At 42.3% G+C, this 22,575-nt stretch overlaps 1 protein-coding gene across 3 annotated transcripts in view; it reads right to left on the bottom strand.

Annotated features, from left to right (window-relative positions):
• The window catches only part of ACER3 (alkaline ceramidase 3), a 99,383-nt gene that overhangs the window by 57,907 nt on the left and 18,901 nt on the right, over nt 1–22,575 (bottom strand). The window contains exon 1 of one of the 3 annotated variants that reach the window (XM_036324896.1): nt 18,412–18,435. The exons of the other annotated variants lie outside the window; for them this stretch is intronic. The gene's annotated coding sequence lies outside the window, so the exon portion shown is untranslated. Of the gene's footprint in view, nt 1–18,411; nt 18,436–22,575 lie in introns of those variants that run through there. 3 annotated transcript variants of the gene reach the window in all.

Here is a 22,575-nt window from a genome sequence, read left to right on the forward strand (position 1 = left end):
TAGAGAGCCCAGAAATCAGCCCCAACCAATACGCTCAATTAATATTTGACAAAGGAGGCAAGAGCATACAATGGAGCCAAGACAGTCTCTTCAATAAATGCTGTTGGGAAAATTGGACAGATACATGCAAAAAAATGAAACTAGACCACCAACTTACACCATACACAAAAATAAACTGAAAATGGATAAAGGACTTAAACATAAGACGGGAAACCGTAAAAATACTAGAGGAATCCACAGGGAGCAAAATCTCAGACATATGCCGAAGCAATTTCTTCACCGATACCGCTCCTAGGGCATTGGAAACTAAAGAGAAAATAAACAAATGGGACTACATCAAAATAAAAAGCTTTTGCACAGCAAAAGAAACCATCAACAAAACAACAAGAAAGCCCACTGCATGGGAGAACATATTTGCCAAGGTTATCACCGATAAGGGTTTAATCTCCAATATTTACAGGGAACTCATACAATTTAACAAAAGGAAGATAAACAACCCAATTAAAAAAATGGGCAACAGACCTAAATAGATACTTTTCAAAAGAAGACATAAGGAAGGTCAAGAGACATATGAAAACATGCTCAAAGTCACTAATCATCTAAGAGATGCAAATCAAAATGACAATACGGTACCATCTCACACCTGTCAGAATGGCTATCATCAACAATTCAACAAACAACAAGTGCTGGCGAGGATGCGGAGAAAAAGGAACCCTTGTGCACTACTCATGGGAATGCGGACTGGTGCAGCCACTGTGGAGAACAGTATAAAGTTTCCTCAAAAAACTAAAAATGGCCCTAGCTGGTTTGGCTCAGTGGAAAGAGCGTCAGACTGCGGACTGAGGAGTCCCAGGTTTGAGTCTGGTCAAGGGCACATGCCTGGGTTGCGGGCTCAATTCCCAGCTGGGGTTGTGCAGGAGGCACCCGATCAATGATCCTCATCATTGATGTTTCTATCTCTCTCTTCCTCTCTGAAATCAATAAAAATATATTTTTTAAAAAAACTAAAAATGGGAGGAGAAACCAAGATGGCGGCATAGGTAAATACCGGAAATTGCTGCCTCACACAACCACTTCAAAAATACAACTAAAAGATAAAACAGACATCCCCCAGAACCACAGGAAGGCTGGCTAAGTGGAAATTCTAAAACTAGAAGGAAAGAGAAAAGCATACTGAGACTCAGAGGAGGTGCGGTGTGGAAGTAAAGTGCAGAGGTATGGAGGTGCACACGGAAAGGGCTGGCAGCTGAGAACACGGTTGTCTTTTTCAATCGGGAGGGAGTCTCAAGCTCCCTCCAGTCCCGGACGAGTCTCTGGGGACCCAGACTCATACAGGGAGAGGCTAGACCAGGGGTGGGCAAACTTTTTGACTCGAGGGCCACAATGGGTTCTTAAACTGGACCGGAGGGCTGGAACAAAAGCATGGATGGAGTGTCTGTGTGAACTAATATAAATTCAAAGTAAACATCATTACATAAAAGGGTACAGTCTTTTTTTTTTTAGTTTTATTCATTTCAAACTGGCCAGATCCGGCCCGCGGGCTGTAGTTTGCCCACGGCTGGGCTAGACTGTCTGGCATCTGTCGGACCTCGAGGGCGGCTTTCTCTCAGAGGTGCTTGCAGCGATGACCAGGACACTGAGACCTGGGGCCTCTTAGGGCAGGGCTGAGGAGCAGCCATAGCTGCTTGCTCCGACCTGTTGATCCCATGGGACCCCGCCCCACCCAAGCTGTGCGCCAGCTTTTGCATATGAAAGGCCTGGCCCTTTGCAATCTGAAAATTACCTAACCAACTGCAGCTGGCCCAAGGCCCCACAGCAGCTTGCATTCCTTCACAGCTGAGCTCCTGCTGGGTAGCCTCAGGCAGAGGCTAAATTAGCACCTCCTTAGAGATCCAAGAGCCAGTGTACCCAGTGGTCAGGGTGGGACCATCCAGATTACAACTCCTCATATCCATAAGGGACACACTCAGGGGGCAGACTCAATGATCACCAAAGCTTGCCCCCAAAAGGTGTCTCCAGCACAGAAGTTCTCCCACCATAGACACAGCTGATTCTCACAGCCAATTGGCCTGGAGGTCAATTCCTCCCAGATACCTACAACAATCAAGGCTTAACTACAACAAGACTGTGCACAAAGCCCAGAAGGGGGTGCACCAAGAGTGTCTACCTCAGGTAATTGGGGAGGCTGAGCATTGGGCCCTATAGGACACCTAGCACAGAAAGCCACTCTATCAACACAGGGAAGCAGCCAAAATGCAGAGACAAAGAAACAGGTCACAAATGACAGAAATGGAGGAAAGCAAACTACTGGATATAGAGTTCAAAACCACACTTTTAAGGTTTTTCAAGAATTTTTTAGAAACTACCTATAAACTTAGTGAGACACTCAAGAAATCTAGTGAGATCGCTGATAAATTTAATGAGGTCCTCAATAAGTCTAGTGAGAACCTTGAGGTTGTGATAAAGGACCAACTAGAAATTAAGCATATACTGACAGAAATAAAGAATATTATACAGACTTCCAACAGCAGACTAGAGGATCGCAAGAATCAAGTCAAAGATCTGAAATACGAAGAAGCAAAAAACACCCAACTGGAAAAACAAAAAGAAAAAATAATCCAAAAATATGAAGATAGTGTAAGGAGCCTCTGGGACAACTTCAAGCATACGAACATCCGAATTATGGGAGTGCCAGAAGAAGAGAGAGAGCAAGATATTGAAAACCTATTTGAAGAAATAATGACAGAAAACTTCCCCTACCTGGTGAAAGAAATAGACTTACAAGTCCAGGAAGCACAGAGAACCCCAAACAAAAGGAATCCAAAGAGGACCACACCAAGACACATCATAATTAAAGTGCCAAGAGCAAAAGACAAAGAGAGAATCTTAAAAGCAGCAAGAGAAAAAAGTCAGTTACCTCCAAGGGAGTACCCATATGACTGTCAGCTGATTTCTCAACAGAAACTTTGCAGGCCAGAAGGGAGTGGCAAGAAATATTCAAAGTGATGAATACCGAGAACCTACAACCAAGATTACTTTACCCAGGGAAGCTATCATTCAGAATTGAAGGTCAGATAAAGAGCTTCACAATTAAGGAAAAGCTAAAGGAGTTCATCACCACCAAACCAGTATTATATGAAATGCTGAAAGGTATCCTTTAAGAAGAGGAAGAAGAAGAAAAAGGTAAAGATACAAATTATGAACAACAAATACAAATCTATCAACAAGTGAATCTAAAAATCAAGTGAATAAATAATCTGATGAACAGAATAAACTGGTGAATGTAATAGAGTCAGGGCATAGAAAGGGAGTGGACTGACTATTCTTGGGGGGAAAGGGGTGTGGGGGTGCCGGAAGAGACTGGACAATGATCGTACACCTATGGATGAGGACATTGAGGGGGTGGGGTAAGGGCAGAGGGTGGGGTGGGAACCGAGTGGAGGGGAGCTATGGGGGGAAAAAAGAGGAACAACTGTAATAATCTGAACAATAAAGATTTAATTTTAAAAAAATAAAAAGACCAAAAAAAAAACCAAAAAACTAAAAATGGAACTCCCATTTGACCCAATGATCCCACTTCTAGGAACATATCCCAAGAAACTAGAAACACCAATCAGAAAGGATATATGCACCCCTATGTTCATAGGGGCACAATTCACCATAGCTAAGATTTGGAAACAGCCTAAATGCCCATCAGCACATGAGTGGATTAAAAAACAGTGGTACATCTATACAATGGAATACTACACTGCAGTAAAAAAAGAAGGAATTCTTACCATTTGCAACAGCATGGATGGAACTGGAGAGCATTATGCTAAGTGAAATAAGCCAGTCAGAGAAAGATAAATATCACATGATCTCACTCATTTATGGAATATAATGAACAACATAAACTAATGAACAAAAACAGATCCAGAGTCAGAGAAACATTGATCAGACCATCAAACCGCAAGGGAAGGTAGGTGAGGGTGGAGGTAAGGGGGAGAGATCAACCAAAGGACTTGTATGCATGCATATAAGCCTAACCAATGAACACAGACAACAGGAGGGTGAGGGCATGAGTGGGGTGTGGGGGGCAATAGGGGGTGGGGGTGGGTAAGGACACATATGTAATACCTTAATCAAAAAAGAAAATAAAGAAAAAAAAGAATTAGTCTGTTTTCATGCACAATACTAAAAAATAAAATAAAAAGAAATAGGATCTCAAAGATCTGCAACCCCATGTTCCCTGCAGCATCCAATAAAGTAAAACACACAATGTCTGGAATCCAATCAAAGATGATCAGGTATACAAAGAAGAAAGAAACACAATCCATAATGAGAAAAATAATCAACTGAAACCAATCCAGAACTGATACAGATTTCAGAATTAGTAGACAGATTAAAGCAGTTCATATAAAAGTCTAGAAAATACAAACTAACTTATAGTGGCATAAAACAGATCAGTGGTTGTGGATAGGGCTTGGGTAGAAGAGACAGTGGGATGGAGAAGGAGGACTTATAAAGGGACATGAGAAAACCTGGAAGGGACAGATATGTTCACTATTTTGATTGGAGTAATGGTTTCACATGTGTATACACATCAAAACTCAATTTTTACACTTTAAATTCTGCATTCTATTGTATGTCAACTATACCTCAATAAAGCTGTTTTTTGTTTGTTTGCTTTTAAAAATATATTTTATTCATTTTTTACGAGAAGGGAGAGGGATAGAGTTAGAAACATCGATGAGAGAGAAACATCGATCAGCTGCCTCCTGCACACCTCCAACTAAGGATGTGCCCGCTACCAAGGTACATGCCCTGGACTGGAATCTAACCTGGGACCCTTCAGTCCACAGGTTGATGCTCTATCCACTGAAACAAACCAGTTAGGGCTGTTTTTTGTTTGTTTTTAAGTTTTGCCTCTGGGGAGTAAAATTGGAGATAGAAAGGAAAGTTAGGGAAAGCACTGCTTTCTGATTTTGTTACAAGTCTTAACACTAGCTGGTTTTTATCTACTTTTTAATGTATTACTTTGATAAAATAAAAAGGTAAAGAAACTTTTAAGAAAGGGGAGAAAATAGTTGGGGATAGTTTCATAGATGTGCTAAGATTTGAGCTAGATGCTGAAAGGAGAGAAAGAACTATCTACTGATAGCCTATTAAGTATCAGGTACTAGATCTCACATTATACATGTGCTAACTTATTTGCTCTTCACAACAACTCTGTGAAGTATTATTACCCCATTATACAAATAATAAAATCAGGCTAAGAGATTATATAATTTACTCAAGTTCTCACAATAAGCAAATTAGAGCCAAGGTTTCATTAGAGCTCTGTCCTTACAGCCAATGTTCCTCCCCCTCAATGCACTAGCACAATGTTTACACAAAAAGTCCTTATTAATATTTTTAAAATGATAGCAGAGAGTATTTCAATTTATACAAATAGCAAAATAATTTGCCTAGGTGGAGTGTGAAAATATAAGGTGTAGAGCTAGACAGATTAAACAACAGTTATCAATAGCTTTAAGTAAACCTGTAGAATATCGTACCGTTCAGGAGAGCCCTAGGATTCAAACTAATGAAAATCTATACTGATGAATGAGATAAAGGAATTAAAACATGTCCAAAGGTACATATAATATTAAATTCAGCTGCAATATCAATACTATAGAAATCAGAAATACATTTCAAATTACCTGGAGCCTGGGGATTTGGGTAGCTATTGGGCATCCAGGTTAGATAAAGATGCTACTACTACTGTATCTCTCTATAAAGCTAAGTAAACATAGATTAGATTAAAGACATTTTTGACTCCCGAGTAAGACTGCAGCTTGAACCTGTAACTGCAGCTGTGGAGCTACAGATATAACTTACAATAACATCAAAACACATCACATACCCAGGTACAAACCTAGAAAAGATGTGCAAGACTAATAAAACTCCCAACAGGTTTTTTGGGTACAAATTGATAAGCTAATTCTAAACTTTATATGAAAATTAAAAAGGCCAAGAAGAGCCAAGAAAACAACAAAATTGAAGTATGTACACCAAGCATGTCAAACTCTCAGCTGGTGCTGGCTATGAATTTAACATGCTTGATTTACACTATTAGATATCAAGGCTATTTTGCAAGGATAGACAAATAGAACAATAGAACAGTTAAGATTCCAAGAACAGCCCAGTGTGGCTCAGTGGTTGAGCATCGACCAATGAACCAGGAGGTCATGGTTCAATTCCCAGTCAGGGCACACACCTGGGTTTTGGGCTTGATCCCTGGTCAATGATTCTTTCTCATCATTGATGTTTCTATCTCTCCCTCTCCCTTCCTGTCTCTGAAATCAATAAAAATGTTATAAAAAAAAAAAAAGATGGCCTTTTCAATAAAGGAAACTAGATAATTACACAGGGAAAAGTGAATCTGGACACCAAGCTCACACTTCTTATAAAAAATAAATTCCAGATATGCTGTGGATCTAAAGGTAAAAGGTAAAACAATATAACTGTTAGAAGAAAACATGGGAGAGCATCTTCATGATCTTGGAGTGGCAACAAGTTTTAAATAGGCCATGAAAAGAACTGACCACGAAAATACCAGACTTAGGGGGAAAATGGCGACCAGCAGGAAGGTAGGGAGGGAGAGAGTGTGAGAACGCAAGGAAGTGATAGAGGAGTGTGTGGACGTGCGTGGTGTGTGTGTATGAGCTAGGGACAGTTAGATTCTGCAGGTCTTCTAAGGGGCTGCTAAACCGGGCAGTCTTAGGCTGCGGAGTCCTGCTCCCTGTGCGGACACTCCTGGGTGGCCAGCACAGGCACGGCGACAACGCCATCTTGGGAAACAGAGCTGCTTGAGACTAGGATTCTGGCCTCAGCATCACCCAGTCTGATCTCAGACGTGTACCAGGACCCTGCAGCCACTGGGGACAGAGACCTGTGACCACAGCTACAGACCTGCGGACACCAAAAGTTCAGAAATCCCCGCGGCAGATCCGTGAGTAACAGAGCCCATCCCCCCTTCCCGCAGGCTTGTGCAGCGCCAGAGTAACTAACTGATAGACCCACCCCTTGCAGGGGCCTCAGCGCTCCAGGAACTTTAGCCTGGAAGTGCGCGAGCACCTTGGAACTGATCCCGCGTAGGGCCGGGTTCAGGAGTCCTGGGCTGGGAGCAATCGCGTGAACCCCAGGAACTGATCCTATGCGCACTGCCGGCTTCTGAGCCCTGGGCTGGGAGCAAATGCGCGCGAACCCCAGGAACTGAGCCTACGTGCACTGCCGGCTTCAGAGCCCTGGGCTGGGAGCAATTGCACGAACACCAGGAATTTGTCCCGCGTATCACAGGCCCAGGGACCCCAATTCTCTGGGCAGGAGGCAGCACCAAGCACCAGTGACTTGACTGTGTTTCTTATCACCTGCGCCTGAGATCCTGATTTCCTATGCATTCATATTAAGAGCCAGTGACTCCAATTCCTGGTGCAAGGGCACACAGGGACCCTGATTCTCAAGGCAAGGTCGCGTGAAGCAACAGAGACTCTGATACTGGATTCTTGGGGAACTCTGACTCCTGGCGCACGCTAGGGGGCTCTGGTTTTCAACACGCTTCAGGGGGTTCTCTGTTTCAGCACGGTGCAGGCAGGGTCCCTGATTCTAAGGGCGCTTACGAGGCCACATTGAGTGCTGACAACACTGACTCTGAGCGAGCCTGGTTCCCACCAACCCACAACAACCACACATCTTAGTGTCAGAGCTCTTCAGTGACACTAGGGTGGTGGGAGGCTCCCACTGCACACGGCCCAGGCCCATGCAACTCGACATTTGAACCATCAGGAGATAATCAGAATGAAGAGACGAAACAACACCCAGAGGAAAGACAATGAGGAGTCGCCAAGAAAGGAAATTAATGAAGTTGAAGCATGCAACATGACAGAAAAAGAATTCAGAATAATGGTTGTACAATTCATTCACCGGATGGATGAGAAAATCAACAACCTATGCAAGAATCAGGAAGAAATGAAAAGTGATATAGCTACAATCAAAAACACCATGGAAAGTTTCAACAGCAGACTAGAAGAAGCAGAGGACCGAATTAGTGAATTAGAAGATAAGGCAGAGAAACAAGCTCAATCTGAACAGCAACTGGAGAAAAAAATTAAAAAGCAGGAGGAGAGCCTAAGGGAGCTTCGGGACAACATGAAACGAAGTAACATACTCATAATAAGGCTGCAAGAAGGACAAGAAGAGCAGCAAGGATTAGAAAATCTATTTGAAGAAATAATTGCAGAAAACTTCCCAGATATGGGGAAGAAAAAAGTTACAAAAGTACAGAGAGTCCCAGGCAAGATGAACCCCAAAAGACCCACACCAAGACACGTCATAATAACGATGGCAAATGTACAAGACAAAGACAGAATCTTAAAGGCTGCAAGAGAGAAACAGAGAGTTACCTACAAAGGATCCCCCATCAGATTATCAAATGATTTCTCAATAGAAACACATCAGGCCAGAAAAGAATGGACAGAAATTTACAAAGTGATGAAAAGCAAAGGACTGAATCCAAGAATACTCTATCCAGCAAGGCTATCATTCAAAATTGAAGGGGAAATAAGAAGCTTCACAGACAAAAAAAGGCTAAGGGAGTTTATCACCACCAAGCCAGCAATGCAAGAAATGCTAAAGGGACTGGTGTAAAAAGAAGAACTAAAAAGCCCAGAAAGAAAACAGCCACACAAAAAAATAGAAATGGCTACAAACAAGTACCTTTCAATAATAACTTTAAACGTAAATGGACTAAATGGTCCAATCAAAAGACATCGAGTGGCTGAATGGATAAAAAAACATGACCCATATATTTGCTGTCTACAAGAGACCCACCTCATTAGAAGGGACTCACACAGACTGAAAATGAGGGGATGGAAAAATATCTTTCAGGCAAATGGAAATGAAAAAAAAGCTGGGGTAGCAATACTTTTATCAGACAAAATAGACCTCAAAGTGAAGGCCATAACAAGAGATAAGGAAGGCCACTTCATAATACTAAAGGGATCAATACAACAAGAGGATATAACCCTGATAAACATATATGCACCCAATGCAGGAGCACCCACATACATAAGAAAACTCCTGGAAGATATCAGGGGAGAGATCGACAACAATACAATCATAGTAGGGGACTTTAATACACCACTGACATCACTGGATAAATCCACTAGACAAAAACTCAGCAAAGAAACAGCAATCCTAAATGACTCACTAGATCAGATGGACTTAATTGACATCTTCAGAACACTTCACCCCAAAGCCACAAAATATACGTTCTTCTCAAGTGCTCATGGGACATCTTCAAAAATAGACCACATATTGGGTCACAAACAAAGTCTCCCCAAATTCAAGAAGATTAAAATCATACCAAGCATCTTCTCAGACCACAAGGCCATAATATTAGAAATAAACTACAATAAAAACAACTCAAAATACTCAAACACTTGGAAGCTGAATAGCACATTAAATATTGATTGGGTTACCAATGAGATCAAAGAAGAAATTAAAAACATCCTGGAAACTAATGACAATGAAAACACAACATGAAAACATGCTCAAAGACACATGAAAACATGCTCAAAGTCACTAATCATCCGAGAGATGCAAATCAAAACAACAATGAGGTACCATCTCACACCTGTCAGACTGGCTATCATCAACAAATCAACAAACGACAAGTGCTGGAGAGGATGTGGAGAAAAAGGAACACTTGTGCACTGCTGGTGGGAATGCAGACTGGTGCAGCCACTATGGAAGACAGTATGGAGTTTCCTCAAAAAACTGAAAATGGAACTCCCATTTGACCTTGTGATCCCACTTCTAGGAATATATCCCAAGAAACCAGAAACACCAGTCAGAAAGGATATATGCACCCGTATGTTCATAGCAGCACAATTCACCATAGCTAAGATCTGGAAACAGCCTAAGTGCCCATCTGTAGATGAATGGATTAGAAAACTGTGGTACATCTACACGATGGAATACTATGCTGCTATAAAAAAGAAGGATCTCTTACCATTTGCAACAGCATGGATGGAACTGGAGAGCATTATGCTAAGTGAAATAAGCCAGTCAATGAAGGAAAAATACCACATGATCTCACTCATTTCTGGATAATAAAGACCATTATAAACTTATGAACAAAAATAGATATAGAGGCAGAGCTGCCTCGAACAGACTGTCAAACTACAGCAGGAAGGCCGGGGAGGGTGGGAGGGCAGGAGGGGGGTGGGTAAGAGATCAACCAAAGGACTTGTATGCATGCATATAAGCATAACCAATGGACATAAGACACTGGGGGGTAGGGGAGGCCAGGGGATTGTAAAGGGCGGGGGGAAAAAAGGAGACATATGTAATACTTTTTGTAATACTTTAAGCAATAAAAAAAAAAAAGAAAAAGAAAAAGAAAAGAATTGACCACAAAGGCAAAAAAACTAAAAAGTCAAGAAGACTACAGAGTCAAACTAAGACTATAAAGTCAAGAAGAAAAAGACAAACTGTTTTATAAAAAGCTGATTTATAGAATAATAGATATGAAATTACTTTGTAAATAAGGTTATATATAAGTGTTAACTAATTTAACTTTACTCAACATGCACAGAAAATGATCACAGAATGAAAAAAATTTTGGTTAAAAAGTATTAGTCAGGGTCCAATCATCCTATATAATAAAAGGCTAATATGCAAATTGCCCCCTCGACCGGGAGTTTGACCAGGAGTTCGACCAGGGCGTGGGCCTAGCCAGACAACTGCCTGTGGCCCCTCTCCCTGGCCAGCCCGGCCCATCAGCCACAATCGGGGCAGGCCTGCTGGACCCCACCAGTGCACAAATTCGTGCACCAGGCCTCTAGTGAGAGATAAATGACAGAGTAATTTGAACAGGAAAGTTTTACTATAAAGAATCACCTATATTATAAAAACCCAGTGGCCCTAACGCCGTAACGACCAAAGACTGGTCACCAGGAGGCTGTGTGTGTGGTGAGGCACATGTGGGTGGGCAGGGACTTGACTCTGGGTCTCAGGAGAGGCGGGACTCGGGGGAGTCCCACGGAGGGGTCTGGGGTCCTGGGTCTTGCACGATTTCCTGCAGGTCTGGGTCTGGCACGATTTCGCGCACTGGGTCACTAGTTAAGTATAAGAGAGAATTGGAGTAATGAGGGATTAGCTAATAAGAAGTAAAGAGAACTCTATAGAAAATATACAAATAGCAGATGTATAGAACAGCCACTACCTCAAAGATGGAGATAGAACACTAAAAGAGGTCTCAGCTAGGGCTGAGACCCAGATCTTGTTTGACAGTGCATGACCATAGCTCACCAAAAAACAGAGAAGTTGCTGGGGCACTACACCTACCTACACCTACACCTTTATTGAAAATCCACTCTTTGGAATTTATTCTTTACTTTTTTTTATAATTTTTTTTATTATCTGAAGTTTTATATATGTCTCCTTTTCCCCCAATTGACTGCTCCCCATAGCCATTCCCACCCCAGGTTCGGAATTTATTCTTAATCTACTTTTCCCTGGGTGCCAGGGAAAGCTGATGACATAGAGGGAGGGGACTACTGCCCACCAGGTGCTACTGATTGCAGTACTCTGCCAGGAGCTGACCTGGAGAAGCTGACCCAGCTTCAGGATCTGGGCATTGGGAGAAGCCTCAAGCATTGTATGAGACAGATGCTGGATAAGTCACTTGCACACTGCAGACCCAGGCACTGGTAAAGCCAGAACACCATAACCAGGAAGAAAAACCCCTTCCTCTCTTGTGTCCTCCACTGACAAAGTTTAATATCCTGCCAGCTTGTCAAAGGAAACATTTAAAGGGCCCAGGTCCATTTTCTCAGAGCATGCAATAGTGAATTTGAAGCTGAGGTGTAAAAAATTTGATAATTAGCACAATTACAAAACTATGTTTTCACCAATCACGGCTGGGTAAAACTATGGTTGGTGAGGGTTCCCCAAACACCAAAATGACAAGAATGGAAATTTTAAGATGGAGAAATAATGGATTTTTTTATGTTCTTTCCCCTCATATTTCCTATATATAATGTGTTTATATTGTTTTATGATTTAAAATGAAAATATTAATAATATAAATGGCCTTAGCTGAGTGGCTTAGTTGGTTGGAGTGTTGCCCTGTACACCAAAAGGTTTCGGGTTCGATTCCTGGTCAGGGTACATACCTAGGTTGTGGGTTCCATCCCGTTAGCGTGTATGGGAGGCAATTGATCAATGTTTCTCTCTCACATCGATGTTTCTCTCTCTCTCTTTCTTTCTCTCTCTCTCCCCCCACCCCGAAGTCCCCCCACCCCACCTTTCTCTTTCTAGTATATCATAGGGTGAGGATTAAAAATAAATAATAATAATAATATAAATGAATGGTAGAAAAGTAAAAGTTAAATTACTTCTACTAAGAGTTTGAGGTGCTCCGAGAAAATTCAATTAAAACAGTTTTTTTTTTCCTGGAAATAAAAACTAGAGATTCATTCATATATCAAACAATAGTGTACTAAAACATTAATGTTAAGAAATCTTTTTTTCCCTTTTTCCCAAGAGAGAAATCCTACTTGTACAATGACTTAGGGATTTCCAAAAATCTGAAAACTATGATTTTTTATACACCAAATACAAATTATTGGTAAGAAGGCTGACAACAGTTCAGTAACTTCAAGATTTGTTAATATGTAAAGTCACCTCTTGCAAACAAAAAGAAAACTCTAGTATCAAAAGTATAGGAGACCTGGAAGTGAATAGAGTTGAACATCAGACACACTCAGGATTGACCTCACCTGAGAAAGGCCTAGAGGAAAAGGAAAAAAGAGTCAAAAATGACTCTTTACCAGGAGTGTGGCCATCGAATCCTCTCAGGAGGAGTGGGAATGCCTGGAACCTGCTCAGAGAACTCTGTCCAGGAACATGATATTGAAGAACTACAGGAATCTTCTCTCCCCGGGTGAGGGTAACTTCCCTCCAGAAATTGAAATGACATTCTTCAGTTAACACTTTAAGGGTGCTTTGCATCTCATCTTTTAAACTGGATTCCATAAAAACTTCACACGGTTGACCCACATCCCAGTGCTCTTATTCTCTGGCTATAGTCAACAGTTTATGTTGCTGACCACACCTCTGCCCATCACCCTTCTCCACTGCAGGGCCAAAAGTTGTTTCTACAACCACCTGTTACTAACACTGCCTTTCAGTAGAATCCATTCCCTGTTGTGTGTCATTACGTTATTTTGCCCTTGAGGTGGCCTTTGTTCTGATGATCGTTATGAGGTCAAAATTTATTAATTTTGGATAAGTACATATTAATTTCCACTGATTCGTAATAATATTATATATCCACTATTCTATAGAGGAAGAACATCCCTCATCACCTCATGTCTCTTTATGCAAGCGATTGTGCTGAGAGATCCAGATACACGATTTCAGATCATTAGAGGAGGCCAGAAAAAGCAACACTATTATTTTATACTAGAGACCCAGTGCACAAAATTCATGCATGGGGGTGGTGGTGTCCCTCAGCCCAGCCTGTGCCCTCTCGCAATCCAGGACCCCTCAGGTAGGGTCCCTAGGCCTGGCCAGCGATCAGAGCCTATTGGGGCTTTCCTTTCCCTGGCTGCCAGCAGCTGGCCCCGCCCCCACTGCTGCCACTGCTTGCCATCTGTGGGGTGCTGCCTCTCCTTCCCCACCACCAGTCACCTCTCTCTGCAGGCGACAGGAGTGGGGTGCGATCGCTTGGCTGGCCTGGGCCTCCCTCTGAGGAGCGATTGCTGGCCGGCCTGGCACACCCGCCACAGCATCACTGGCCAGTGGCCTGGGCCTCCCTCTGTGGGGCAATCAATTGTGGGGCCCCCAGATCAATCGCCCTGCAGAGGGAGGCCCTGCCTACCTGCCCGGGGCTCCATGATGGATTGCCACGTAGAGGGTAGCCTGGGCCTCCCTCTGCAGGGTGATCAATTGTGGAGCGCCCCCATCAATTGCCCCACAGAGGATGGCCTAGGCCTCCCTCTGTGGGGCAATCGTGGGGCGATGGCGGGGCCACACAACCAATTGCATTGCACCCGCCTTGGCTGGCCTGGCACCAGTGCATGTCATAGTGTGGTCGTCTAGAAGGTTGTCCGGACAGTCGTTCTGCTGTTTGGTCGTTTGGTCCATTTGCATATTACACTTTTATTATTATAGGTAACAAACAAGTACATTTAGCCTCAAAAAGGTTAACATGCCAAAAGTGATGAATTTCTATTTTTAAAATATATTGTGTAATTGATAATTCAGTTGGTATGTTATTTCCTTTTAACTACAGGCAGTCCTCGGATTACATCGGACTCAACATAGGTCTTTTCATGGTTATGTCACCATCTCCCATTTACAGTATTTATAAAAAAAATAATTCCATCATTTCAACATATGTACATATGTGCTTTATGTTTTTTATTATTTACCACAAGTAAAGGTCAAAAATTGTTATCTTTCTTTTAAAATTTTTTTACTGTTTCACTTCATTACTGCTGTGTATGTGCTCAATGTGAGTGCTTATGTAGGTGCGTTCCGACTCGGAGAAAATCACATTACATCATGCCGTAGGAATGGATCTTTGACGTAACCCAAGGACCTACTATATTATAATCACATCTCCCCCAAAGTTTAGACATTGACAAAGGCCTGCTGCTAGCAAACTCCCTCCAATAAATCTTTATCCTCCCCAACAGGGATTCATCATCTTGGACTCATGGTAAGCCTCCACTGCTGTGTTCTTGACAGCTTCACTGTATCTGCACGTATATGAACAAAATGAATTCATCCATTCTCCTCGTCATGTCCATTTCCAGAATTATGCTTTTTATACTTCTTAACATTTCTATACATGTTTCATGGAATACATATGTAAAACTCTCTTGAGTATATGCCTACAAATAGAAACTCAAGAGTATTAAATTTGATACATTTGGGGGCAAATATTACAATAGAGTTAAACCTATGTTCCTTCCACCGTTATCACACTGACTCTTTTTTAAAATCTCTTCCATTTCCCCCCACACCCATGTTATAGTTCTCTCAGAATGGATCACCATTGTACCACATTTTAAATCAGTTTATCTTTTTTCTAAGAGAAGGACCTTTTTGTCCTAGCACACTTATATTTTTATAAATGTGGAAGCACAAGCTTTGTTGTTCCACCTTTCCTCAGATTATTTATCAATCTGGATGCAGCACACTGTTACTTTTTTAACATATTAATTTTTAGCTCCTGGACATCCAAGTTTTCTGAGTCCCCTACTCTCACCCCTTCCCTCACACTGTGTCAAGACCTCTACTCTTCCAAGGACAGCTTGCTCAAGACAGCATCATGGTCCAGTCACTGTAAATCAACACACTCAAGGAGTGATCATTCAGATGCCATTATACAGTAACAGTTAGTAACACAGCACCACTCTTGTTAATTTTCTGGAAGCATTTCTCAGTATATGCTGGTTTTTGCTGTGATCTTTGTACTCACTTTTTGAGTGAGCAGTGGTGTTTAGTGCTTAAGAACATGTGAACTGAGCCCATAGGCCCAGGTTCAAATCTTGGCTCTCAAATTTATTTTCTGTTTGAACTAACGTTATATACAAACCACTGAGCCTATTGTTTTTATCTGAAAAGTTGTGATAATTTACCTCAAGAATATTTCAATATATTACTGGTGTTAGAGGGCTTAGAACATTGTATGGCATATAGTAAGGACTGAAAAGTTACCTTTGTTTAGTAAGATTTTAAACTTTCTCTTATGTGATTGACCTTTGCCTGCATATTTTGTCTGTATTCATTTTGTAATTTGTCCTACATCAATGTTGGCTCAGACCTCAGTTAATAAATGTTCAAAGCACATACTCTGTAGTACATGTACTTTGTGACTGCAGAATTGCATAATTAAAGGTTGCTCCATAGTTAGGAAATTGTGCTCTTTATGGCTATTACTTAACCGTAGGCATAAAATAATAATTTGAATTTTTGATTGCCTTCCCCAATTCTTAATCTTTACTGGATTATGTGTTTATCTGAATTAGATATTTCAAATGTCAATAATTTTTAACATACTTTCTAATTCTCACATTATGTACTCCTTCTGGAATAAAGGTTCTTTCATTTGTTCTGAAGGAAGAAGTCTTTAAAATTCCACGGGTTATAACTGTTTATAATTGTTTCCTTATTTACCTTCTGGGTTTTTTATGGGTTTCTAACATATTTGATTTATTTTTATTGTGATTTACTGATAATGTTTTTTTTTAAATATATTTTATTGATTTTTTTACAGAGAGGAAGGGAGAGAGAGAGTTAGAAACATCTATGAGAGAGAAACATCGATCAGCTGCCTCCCGCACATCTCCCACTGGGGATGTGCCCGCAACCCAGGTACATGCCCTTGACCGGAATCGAACCTGGGACCCCCCAGTCCGCAGGCCGACGCTCCATCCAGCGAGCCAAACCGGTTTCAGCTGATAATATCTATTATATGTTATGACTCTCATGCATCAATAGTTAATGTTGCAAAATGCCTATTCTACATGAGTTTAGTTTTATGATAGGAATTCAGAACAATATTTTGTTATTTTTACAATGGTGTTTTTTCAAATTCTTTGTTTTCTCAGTGCAGTTTTTATTTTGTAATTGTGTACTGACATTTATTTATCATTCTATATAATAAAAGCCTAATATGCAAATTGTCCCCTCAACTGGGAGTTCGACCGCTCGCTATGACATGTGCTGACCACCAGGGGGTGGCGCGGAACATGATGGGCATCAGTGATGTTGCACTGACAGCAGGTGGCAGTGGAGGTGCTGCCAGCCTGATGGGCCCCGATGAGAGCAGGACCACGGTGGGATGATGGAGGGGCGGCTCCAGGCCAAGGAGGGTGTGAGCAGGGGCCCGACTGCCCCACAGACAGTGACCAGTGGCAGCAGAGGGGGGCGGGGCCACCGCCCGGCTCCCAGGTGCTGAGGGAGCTGGGTAGGGGGGCCTGGGCCCAATCGATCCCCCCACAGATGGTGACCAGCAGTCAGCAGGCCCTGATGGCCCAATCAGGGCTGGGCCCCAGCCTGTGAAGGGGAACTGGGGGTAGGTGGAGGTAACCAACCTTCCGCAGTGCCTGGGGCAGGGGGCTGCGACCTCTCACCGGCTACCTGGGGTGGGGATGACAGGAATGGAGGTGCGGTGAGAATGTGGGGTGTCTGTCCAAGCTCGCTCTCACTCCCCCTGCTACCCTGCCCTGGGATGCCAGGGCTTGCAAGCCAGGGAAGCCCCGTGCTTAGGTACTGGACACCAGTGAGGAGCCCACCCCACACCTGTGTGGCTTCTTTTAGTGAGCCGGGCTTCAGCAGCCGGGAGCCACCGGGACCACTGGGGCCAGTCGGGCTTCCCATTGGTTCATGCAGGAGCCGGTTTAGAGGCCAGCTGGGAGAGGGCGCACTGCCTGCCCAGCTTCCGTGCAGCACCGCTGGGCAGCCCAGAAGCCCATGCTGCACCCTGGCCCATGGCATCTGGTCACACTCACCGCATCTCTGCGTGGGGACTTGGGCGCCGTGACTCAGGCGGAGGTGGGGTGGGGGGGTACATGGGGGCCCGGGTGCTTCCCAGGGTCCAGAGGTCAACTGGGACCTGCCCTTCCACGCCAGATGCTTGCACGTCTATCACCAGCCAGGCCTAGGGACTGCACCCATGCACAAATTTCGTGCAGAAATTTCGTGCACTGGGCTTCTACTATTAGATAAATTTGTAGAGATTATTTTCCACATAATATTTAGCACTGTGCTTTAATATTTATGTGGGTATAATAATTATACAGTAAATATGCATTAATAAAATATTGATTTTCCTTTTTTAAAAAGTATACGAAAGAAAGGGGGAAATGACAATGTGCAAAAGAGTAAATTTCAAACAACTATGAATGAAGATACAGTGGCAAGATGTTTGCCTCAGCCTGACAGTAGGTGGAGCCAGTGTGTTCAAGAGTCTTAGTTCTCTCAACCTTGGCAGAATATACAGAGCCCAGGGGCAACTGGGTAGACAATTTAGAGCTCGGTTGTATTTACAATTGTATAATCACCTCCCACAGCTAAGAATTAAAAAATAGAAGCATTAAAACCTGGTGAAGCTAAAAAAAAAAAAAAGTGATCTATATAGTGTTTCATGAGGAGCCCTCCTACACACAGCGAGCCAATGAGCCAAATGAAAATAGTGACTGGTTTGAGTCTTAAAGAAACTCAGCACTTCCCCACAGCATTTTTCAAGTATTTTACTACGTAGGCAAATGTTCAAATACTGTTAAAGACCCCAGAACTTCAGAAGAAGACAGGAAAATCATCTAACTTAATATCCTCAATTTATAATAGGCAATATTTTGTTCATACCTACTACCACTTCCTAGCTGTATGAACTTGGCAACTTTATGCTTAAGCTTTAGTTTTCTGACCTGTAAAGTGGAGAAAGAAACCCAATAATATTTAAAATATTTAAATAATACGGTGAAAACAATAAATATGACCAAATCATACACATACAGATCATTCGGATATGAGAAAGATCAATTGAACATTATACAGGAACTTCCATAATCTAGCAACGTTAAGAATTAAGTGCTACCTGGAAAGTGCTGCCTGGCAAAAGTTCTTGTGCCTGGACTAACTCAAGAACAGTTGTCAGAAGGGAGAAAGTTTGCCTTCCACTCCAGACAATAACAAAGTTTTTGGGTACTCTGGTTCATCCAAAGTTTTTTTTAAAATAACATAAATGTGTGTTATAGTACCAGGTACTCTACTCCTTAGTAGCTTTTTTTTTTTTTTAATATATCTTTATTGATTTCAGAGAGGAAGGGAGAGAGAAAGATAGAAACATCAATGATGAGAGAGAATCATCGATTGGCTGCCTCCTGCACATCCCCTAATGAGGATCGAGCCCGCAACCCAGGCACATACGTGCCCTTGACCGGAATCGAACCTGGGACTCTTCAGTCCACAGGCCGACGCTCTATCCACTCAGCCAAACCAGCCAGGGCTCCTTAGTAGCTTTTAATTAGGGCTGATATCAAAATAAAAACAGGAAACCAATACAGGTACAGTAAGTTAGTTCTCAACATCATTGATGGGCTCATGGAAAGTGTGATTTTAAGTAATACAACATATAAATGAACCAATTTTAGCATAGGCTAGTTTCTATAAGCAAGAGTTAAGTTCCCATGGCATATTTTGGGTCACAAAAACAACACCAAACTTCTAGGTAAAGACCCAAAACACTTCTAACATTAAAATTGAAATAAATGTTAGCTATACATACATTTAAGAAAGGTAAATAAAACCAAGTAAGATAATTTTTTCCCAACCCAATTATACCAGTTCAGAGTTACAGGTGACTAGAGCCTCTTCTGGCAGGTTCGAGTGCAAGGTAGTAACCAACGCTTCCATCACAGGGCCACTCACACCCACACCCACACCCACTCAGACCGGGACAATGTAGACACACACTAGTTAACCTAACGTGCACATCTTTGGGATGTGGGAGGAGACCAGAATACCCTGAGAAACATGCAAACATGGGGAGAATGTGCAAACTCCACACAGACAGTGGCCCGGGCTTGGAATCGATTTTTTTTTTCTTCATCAACATTATAATGAAACAATGTTGAATGAAGCAACCTTATTCCAGGAGCTACTGTCTTACTTTAAAAAATGATAAACACAAATTCAGTCAATTTGACAAACATAAGTATTTTTTATGCGCAAAGCACTGAAGTGGGAAATGGGAAGAAAGGTTAGTAAGTAAATAACACTGATTTCTGTCCTAAGAAAGATATATACAATTTCGTAGGGAAGAAAGATAAACAACTAGCAAGGGAGAATGGCAGGACAAAACAGCATAGACAACATAGTTAGGGGGAGGGAGGGAAACCAAGAGCGTGTTTAGTAAGGAGGTAGCACTTGAACTATGCCATAAGATAAGGAGGATTTCTATCACTGCTAATCTAGGAGTCATTCTGTTTTCTTTTCTTTCTTTTTTTTTAAAATATATTTTATTGATTTTTTACAGAGAGGAAGAGAGAGGGATAGAGAGTTAGAAACATCGATGAGAGAGAAACATCGATCAGCTGCCTCTTGCACACCTCCTACTGGGGATGTGCCTGCAACCAAGGTACATGCCCTTGGCCGCAGGCTGACGCTCTATCCACTGAGCAAAACCGGTTAGGGCCATTCTGTTTTCTTTGGCATACATATATTGGCTTCAAAAAATATTTAATTTATGAAAACATTTTTACATTCTTTTAAAAAGCATACATTACAACTTTCGCTTTATTGCATGTAAGTTGTAACAAAAATATTTTAAAACTACACATTGTAAAAATGGAAGTGTTCATATTAAATTCAAAATGATGTATAATTTTAGGTTTGGGGTGAAAGGTCAAGTACATAGTGGTTAAGAGATAAAAGGTCCTGGTAGCTCCATTATCAGTTATGGTCCCGGTAAACTCTAGCCCAGTGGTTCTCAACCTTCCTAATGCCACAACCCTTTAATAGAGTTCCTCAAGTTGTGGTGACCCCCAATTTCACTGTTATAAATTGAACATAATTAAAGCGTAGTGATTAATCACAAACAATATGTAATTAGAGAAACCAAGATGGTAGCATAAACACCTGAAATTGCTGCCTCGCACAACCACTTCAAAAATAAAACTAAAAGACAAAACGGACATCATCCAGAACCACAGGAAGGCTGGCTGAGTGGAAATTCTACAACTAGAAGGAAAGAGAAAAGCACACTGAGACCAGAGGAGGTGCAGAAGTAAAGTACAGAGGTACGGAGGCGCATGTGGAAAAGGCTGGCAACTGAGGACGCGGTTGTCTTTTTCAATCGGGAGGGAGTCACAAGCTCCAACAGCTCTGAACTCCAGTTCTGGGCGAGTCTCTGGGGACCCAGACTCATACGGGGAGAAACTGGACTGTCTGGCATCGGGCGGAACTCGAGGGCAGCTTTCTCTCAGAGGTGCTGGCAGTGATTACTGCGGGACACTGAGACCCGTGGCCTCTTAGGGCAGGGCTGAGGATCAGCGATAGCTGTCTTTTCCACCCTGTTGATTCCCTGAGACCCCACCCCACCCAAGCTGTGTGCAGAGGCTTTTGCATATCAATGGCCTGGCCCTTTGCAATCTGAAATAACCTAACAAACTGGAGCTGAGTCAAAGAGACCCAGAACATCCAAAAGAAGGCCCAAGGCCCCACAGCAGCTTGCACTGCTTCACAGCTGGGCCTCATCTGGGCACCTCCAAACACCAAACAAAGAAGAGGAATCTACAGATCTCTCTGTAGCTCCTGCTGGATAGCCTAAGGCAAAGGCTAAATTAGCACCTCCTTAGAGATCCAAGAGCCAGTGTACCCAGTTGTCAGAGTGCGACCATCCAGATTACAACTCCTCAGATCCATAAGGGACACACTCAGGGGGCAGACTCAGTGAGCACCAATGCCTCACTGAAGCAAGTCTTGCCCCATAAGGGTGCCTCCAGCACAGAAGTTCTCCCACTGCAGGCACTGCTGATTCTCACAGCCAATTGGCCTGGAGGTCAATTTCTCCCAGTGATACCTACAACCATCAAGGCTTAACTACAACAAGACTGTGCACAAAGCCCAGAAGGGGGTGCACCAAGAGTGTCTACCTCAGGTAATTGGGGAGGCTGAGCCACTGGGCCCTATAGGACACCTAGCACAGAAAGCCACTCTATCAACATAGGGAAGCAGCCAAAATGCGGAGACAAAGAAACAGGTCACAAATGACAGAAATAAAGGAAAGCAAACTACTGGATATAGAGTTCAAAACCATGGTTATAAGGTTACTCAAGAATCTTCTAGACACCACCAATAAATTTAGTGAGACCCTTGATAAATCTAGTGAGACTCTCGAGACTATGAAAAAGGACCAACTAGAAATTAAGCATATACTGACTGAAATAAAGAATATTATACAGACTTCCAACAGCAGACTAGAGGATCGCAAGAATCAAGTCAAAGATCTGAAATACGAAGAAGCAAAAAACACCCAACTTGAAAAACAAAAAGAAAAAATAATCCAAAAATATGAAGATAGTGTAAGGAGCCTCTGGGACAACTTCAAGCATACGAACATCCAAATTATGGGAGTGCCAGAAGAAGAGAGAGAGCAAGATATTGAAAACCTATTTGAAGAAATAATGACAGAAAACTTCCCCTACCTGGTGAAAGAAATAGACTTACAAGTCCAGGAAGCACAGAGAACCCCAAACAAAAGGAATCCAAAGAGGACCACACCAAGACACATCATAATTAAAATGTCAAGAGCAAAAGACAAAGAGAGAATCTTAAAAGCAGCAAGAGAAAAAGTCAGTTACCTACAAGGGAGTACCCATAAGGTTGTCAGCTGATTTCTCAATAGAAACTATGCAGGCCAGAAGGGAGTGGCAAGAAATATTCAAAGTGATGAATACCAAGAACCTACAACCAAGATTACTTTACCCAGCAAAGCTATCATTCAGAATTGAAGGTCAGATAAAGAGC

This window comes from Myotis myotis, unplaced genomic scaffold (genome assembly GCF_014108235.1).
Source record: "Myotis myotis isolate mMyoMyo1 unplaced genomic scaffold, mMyoMyo1.p scaffold_m19_p_10, whole genome shotgun sequence".
NCBI lineage: Eukaryota > Metazoa > Chordata > Mammalia > Chiroptera > Vespertilionidae > Myotis > Myotis myotis.